The sequence below is a fragment of the Bactrocera latifrons genome, unplaced genomic scaffold, assembly GCF_001853355.1.
Source record: "Bactrocera latifrons isolate USDA-ARS-PBARC rearing strain unplaced genomic scaffold, ASM185335v1 scaffold_423, whole genome shotgun sequence".
Classification (NCBI taxonomy): Eukaryota; Metazoa; Arthropoda; class Insecta; order Diptera; family Tephritidae; genus Bactrocera; species Bactrocera latifrons.
Window position 1 is genome coordinate 60,384 of NW_017537072.1, and position 6,736 is coordinate 67,119.

General features: G+C 35.0%; 1 protein-coding gene across 1 annotated transcript in view; it reads left to right on the forward strand.

The window, feature by feature from the left end:
- The first annotated feature begins 6,009 nt into the window (after window positions 1-6,009).
- The window catches only part of LOC108972789, a 90,610-nt gene continuing 89,883 nt past the window's right edge, over window positions 6,010-6,736 (forward strand). The window contains exon 1 of the mRNA XM_018939594.1: window positions 6,010-6,107. The gene's annotated coding sequence lies outside the window, so the exon portion shown is untranslated. The remainder of the gene's footprint in view (window positions 6,108-6,736) is intronic.

The following is a 6,736-nucleotide window of genomic DNA, read 5'->3' on the forward strand; positions in this document are numbered from 1 at the left end:
CTTCGAACGGATGTTCTTAGGCTACCCAGAGGATACTTGGTCAAAGACCGGAAGTCGTGAGCTGCTTGAGTCATATGTAAAAGAATCGTTTCTGGCCATTCCYAAGTGAATGGCGATCAGAGRCTTTCCTCACTGGCGTGAACTTCTACACATGACCCCATCCTCCCATTAGTTTTGAAATATTATATTATATACCTATTTATATTTTATTTTAGGAAAACATTAATTTAAGATAGGGATTGACATCTCAGCACTCCGGAGCAAATGGAATTAGTTACTGATTCCTTTTATAACGAAGTGTACTGTACGCAACGACGTCGAGAAGGCGATTTTATTGGTAAATGATCGCATGTATGCAATAATTCATTGCGTGTACATTTACCTGATCTTCCGCCAGTCCGACGAGTTTTGAATTTGCGGGGTAGCAACGGCAACTGGTTCTTCGTCGTCCGATCCAGAATAGGAATTATCGCTGCCATCTTCGCCCGCTTAGAGTAATATTTTCTTTAGTATAACCGCTTTCAGAAGGGCTAAAATCTTCATCGTCGGAGCTTACGCACGATATATTGTCATCTCTTCTGGTGTGTACTTCATTTTCGACGTCTGTTAAAAACAATATTGGGACAAACACATCCATAAATATTAAACTCACCGATCTGAATATTTTTTAAAAGTTTCAGGCAAAATTCTAGCAGATATTGGCAAAATCCACACACTATATTTCTTTCCACAAAAGTTGACTAATACTACCAAATCGCATATTTTTAGTACATGCTGAGGGATTTTTATCGTAAACAAACCCCAATTCTTGTATTGCGACAATTCAGATAGAAGAAGATATAGCAATATAGATATAGAATGCAAGTGAGATATATTGTCTCAGTAGGCGCGAAAGCGTTAAACATGATAAAAGCGAGATAAGGCGATAATTTTTGTAGTCATATTATATGGAATACAAACTACTTTGTGAGGAGTAAATTGTATAAATTACTTAAACGACTCTTTAGTACCAGAGCACAGTGGTCGGACTTGTATGCAATCAGCGGCCAAAAAACATTCCTCTGCCTCTATAAAAGTGAAACTTTGGCCAAAGCTTTTTAAAATTCTTCTCTCCTATTTCCCACTCCGCCAACCCCCGATGTTAACGAATTTTAATTAATTATTTTAAATTAAAAAAGTTGATAAACGAAAAAAGGAATTTTTTGAATATTATTCAACTAAATCAAAAACTTGTATAATTTTGAATAATAGTTTTCTTTGACTGGTAATGACAGGATTTAAGATCAAAAGTAATCGGATTAGCAAATCCTGATTTGGAACGATCGGTTAGTTCTTTCGTTTACAATAGAGTCGATACATCTTAACGTCCTTATTGCTTGACTCTTCAGATTCTTCTTAGAGCTCTTCAATTGAAATTGGTACGTATGGAATAACATAGTGAGCGTAAATTAAAATTGTATGGACTAACGATGGAAGATAATACTAGGAATATTTTAAGGGTTGATTGAATTGATTCCTTTTTGAAATTGAATTCGAACAGCATTCAATAGCGGGTGGAGGAAAGTCTGGAGTTGTTCTAAATTTGTTTGTACTCTTCATTATTTTTCGATTTTATTTTCAGTTATAGAGGGACATACATATGTCATGATGAATAAATAATGTTTTCCAAATTATTATTTTAAAATTTCTGCTTATATTTGCCTTGCCATCAGAATTGCCATCAAGGACACATTTTCCTATTATAATTAGGTGATAAGAGGACTCATTGCGTTCAGTAATTACATTCGTGACGCAGTGTGGTCCAACTTCAGCGTAAGACTCTGAAATTTTTATTTGCTCTGGATAACTTTTCTCTTTTTCCTTGAAAATTTTATCATAGCAACGTAAAAAGTTAATATCAAGTTTATTGTTAACGAAGCTCCTAATAAGTTGATACTGATTCTTGGTTAAATTTGCTTCGGTGATAAGTGATACTACTTCACACGTCTTTGCGGGAAAGATCGACGGATTCGGTTTCCCACAAGCCAAACGCAAATCATCAGCAGCGGACGCATCAAATTCTGGGAAGCCGTTATCCTTCGCCGCTTCTTTCTCTGTGAGCACTCTAGCAAAAATTATGAAAAATAACACACAAAAACTGGYATGCCTGGCAGAATAACATAATAACAAAGAGAGTTGCAAAAGGTTGCAGCTAAAATTGTTCAACTGCAGAAACCGATGCAAAATAATTGGAAAGTATTTCTGCAATTTGGAGCGCTTCTGTTGAAATACCAGAAAAAGATTTAATTGAATGAATGTAACGGGGTTTTCAAAAAGAGCGCTACAAAAGTTTTGTTTAATAAAAAAAAGAATATTAATGAAATTATTTATTGCTGTGAAAGTACATTCATTCCCATAATGTATGAAACTCGATTTCTTTTGCATGCATTCTTTATTCCTGTGAAATTACATTCATTCCCATTATGTATGAAACTCGATTTCTTTTGCATGGCCACCACAGGCATGCTGGCAGAAATCCAGACGTTGAACCCTATTGTCGATGATTTTCAAACATAAATCGGCCGATACTGCTGTGATTTCACGTTTGAGATTCGTAAGAAGTTTATCAATAGTCGCAGGCTTTTTGACATACATGTACTATRGATTTGATGTAAGCCCACAGGAAATAGTCTAACAGCAACGAATCGCAAGACTGAGGCGGCCAATTGACTTGGCCATTTCGTGAGATAACATGTTAATTTTTACGTTTACGTTTTCAAGAAATTAATTGTTTCATTCGCCATGTGGCTTGAGCCGCCGTTCTGTTAGAACCACATATTATCCAAGTTCATATCATTCGTTCCAAAAATATTCGATTATCGGTGCGATTCCCATTCTTGATCACCGCGGAAGAAGTAGGACCCACTTACGCTGCTGGCGTCGTATTGAAAAAGCTGTCAATAAGAGGTGTGTTTGTCCGTGAAAGCTCATACAATTCTACAGACATTTAGTGTTGGAGTGCTTGGGCTGATATAAGCCATAAATTGTCCAAAGAACTAGTTTCTGTCTCTTTTTTTTTTTAATTTTGATGGGGAATGATGATCCCTACCGGAAAGGCTTCTGCGGATGTTATTTTTATAAATCGGACATCTATAACGAAATCGGCTCGAAATCACTGACCATAAATGTTTAGTGTACTTCATCAACTACAATAATCCTCTCCGAGTTACACAGTAAATTCCCTCAGGCTATAATGCTCTGCCTATCTATGGCTTGTGATAGAACGCCTATCATATTCCTTATCAGATATGCTAACATTGAGATAATAGCTACGCTTTGAAAAAATGTTATCGTCGATCTTAGACACACCAACTATTGTCACTATGTGCCCGAAAAAGCTTACTTATTTTGTACGCTTCACTAAGGTGTTTATTGAATCTTTTTGCCAATATGATGATATCGTGTATGTACTCCAAACAAGTCTTCTAGTGCAATCCATTCAATTCCTGGTTCATAAGTTTTCCAAAGATGGCAGGAGCACTACATAATCTAAAAGCCTTACAGAAAAAATAATTTTAAACAAAAGTCTGAGTCTTTTAGTGTTTTGTTCGAAATCGTCTTTATCAAAGTKAGATGGCCTGCCTCTAGTTCTTGTTCCTTGTATTGATTTTGCTCGAATTGTTGAGTTTTCCTCATGGAATCTTACTCAAGGAGACTTAATTTATCATGTCCTCGATCTACTGACACTGCTCTAATACAATTATAGCTCCTTCATAAAGCCTGTATACTTCATATCAGGGATAATGGGATGCCGAAATTATTCCAGTGTGAGAGCGCCCCAAAATAAGCGTTTTTTATAACATTTTCCATTGTGGCTAGACCGAACAAAATAAGAATTTTTGGGCAYTTAAATTAAAACACTCAATATTTACTACGATTGCAAATTACTTTATATTGGACTTTTACTATATGGCGAACCTACCTAAATCCCTTTATATGAGTTTATGGTATACGAGGTGTGTTCAAAAAGTATCGCGAATTTTGAATTTTCGCAGGTTACGTATATTCGAATTTCGCATTTTTTGTGGCGTTATGTTGGTACTCATGTCTCTCACTTATGCCGACAAGCTCGGCCATTCAATGTTCATTTAATTGTTGACAGCTGCTTTGCTTGCACGTGTTTTGGATCGTCTTCGATTTTTACCTATTCAAAAATATGGATCAAAGAACCTGTATCAAATTTTGTGTGAAAAACAAAATTAAGTGCGCGGATGCATTTCGAATGTTGACTGTGGCATACGGAGAAGCTACCTTGGACCGAAGTAACGTTTATCGGTGGTACAAAATGTTCTCAGAAGGCCGAGAACATGTGACGAAAATTGGCTTTTGCACCACGATAACGCCCCTGCTCACACATCGTTGCTTGTGCGGGACTTTTTGGCCATAAACAACACAGGCATCATTGCCGCAGCCACCGTATTCTGCAGATCTGGCCCCCTGTGAATTTTTCTTGTTCCCTAAACTGAAGAGGCCCATGAAAGGACGACGTTACGCTTCTCTTGACGAGATAAAGACGGCATCGAAGGAGGAGCTGAAGAAGATAAAAATAAATGATTTTTTGAGGTGCTTCGAAGATTGGAAAAACCGTTGGCGTAAGTGTATAATATCTCTTGGGGATTACTTTGAAGGGGACAAAATAGATATTAGTGAATAAATAAATAATATTTGAAAAAACAGAAAATTCACGATACTTTTTGAACACACCACGTGTTAAAGCACTGACTTTTGACCTTTCAATACTTAATAAGGTGAATTAAGGCTGTTAGTTCTCAATTGATGAAAGTTTTCAATCATTTCATGAAATATATTTAAATTTCGATTTTCATTGTTTTACATGTTTTATTAGCTATCTTGAACGGCGGCAATCCCTCCTCCCTCCGTATATTTTTGGTGTAATTTCAATCTGGCCGTTTCAGTAATTCCAATTGCATAACATCAAAGCCTACGAGTCAACTGCCATTGTTCGGTAGTAGAGCGGTTCTGACATTTCCAGTAACAGAGGAGTTGGGCATCTCTTTATCTCTGCTCTGAGCCAGCCTTTTTAATTGGTGAATCTTCCTTTTTTAAACTTAGCCATATTAAAATTAAATCTTTATTTGACAATTCCACTTCGTGTTCGCCAGTCTTAAAAAGTGTGCTAAATTTCATTAAAATTACTCGAGAAGTTCCTGAGGCATAGCAATTCACCAAAAAGTGGGTAGTGTCTACGTCTTTTTTCCAATTTGTACACCGGCTCCTATGAAGCCCACACGTACTATCTTGGGGGCTGGCACAGTTTGCTAATAAGTTATATCACTTTTAGTACCTTTTAACAAAGCAGTTAAATGGAGAGTGCATCCATAGAACGTCCGCCAGCATACCTTTAATGTATCCAGTTTAAAGTGTTATAAATAGCCGTTAAGGGAACAAAATTATTGTGCTAGTTTGCAACATTACGCGAGAGTATAAAAATGTTATGAATACAGTGAAATATTAATTTTAGATAAAGGAATGTTGTGGAATACAACATATTTTAATAAGAAATAGTTTATTTTTTTATATTCCGTACTAGCTGTAGATGTATGCTTATTTACCTATATTTCCACAATGAAATAAGGAAATAATTGGATTTTAATACGTGTATTCCCTGTAATAAATTTTCATTTTGCATGGCAATTCACTTTCGCACAGACTAGTATAAATATATACTAAGGAGATTTGCATGCAGCTCAGTGAAAATTCTCAATTCAATTTTAAATAATTTAAAAAGATTATGATATATGTAACATGGTTCAAATCAGTAAGTTTACTCCCTACTTTCGTAGTTAACTAAGGTAAATAAGAGGCCTTACTAATTAGAAAAATTTGCAATACTTTCCATTAAATAGCTGTACTTTTATTCTTTATGCACAGCATTAACATAATCACACCAATAGCTTATTTGTATACTAAAATTCACTATTTTTCTTTTTACAGCTTTCCGATAGTAATATATTATACTCTTTGTTTACCATATAATCGTAGTGCGTCTTCAGCAGTCTATAGAATTAGAATATAGAGCATCTTAAACAACTGTTCTCAAATCTAATGTATGTACATACATATATTTTCATATGTAAGCCAATTATAATCGTGTATTCAAAGCGCTCAGAGAAGATAAAATTAAATTTAACTCTAAACTTCTCTTCGTTCGTATATTAATATATAAGTAATATTATCAGCTTACATAAACATATTACATATGTAGTAGTTTTCATGAATTTTTTGTATTCTAAAGTGATCATAATTGGTTATTAACATAAATTAGTGTGAATTGATCGGTGTGGTGGAATATGCCATTAATAAAATCCAACGAAAGTTATATAATATTTGGAATTAGTTTATAATGTACCTAGACATATATGATTTTATCATGTTCAAAAAGTTTAAGTATATTAATAAATTAATTTAAATTGACTAAACCTTTTTAATAAGATATAACAATTAAACGTCGTAACTTTCTTTTAGTGGTAGTAGATACGAGGTGTGTTCAAAACGTATCGCGAATTTTGAATTTTCGCGGGTTACGTATATTCGATTGGTACTCATGTCTCTCACTTATGCCGACAAGCTCGGCCATTTTGAATGTTCATTTAATTGTTGACAGCTGCTTTGCTTGCACGTGTTTTGGATCGTCTTCGATTTTTACCTATTCAAAAAAATGGATCAAAGAACCTGT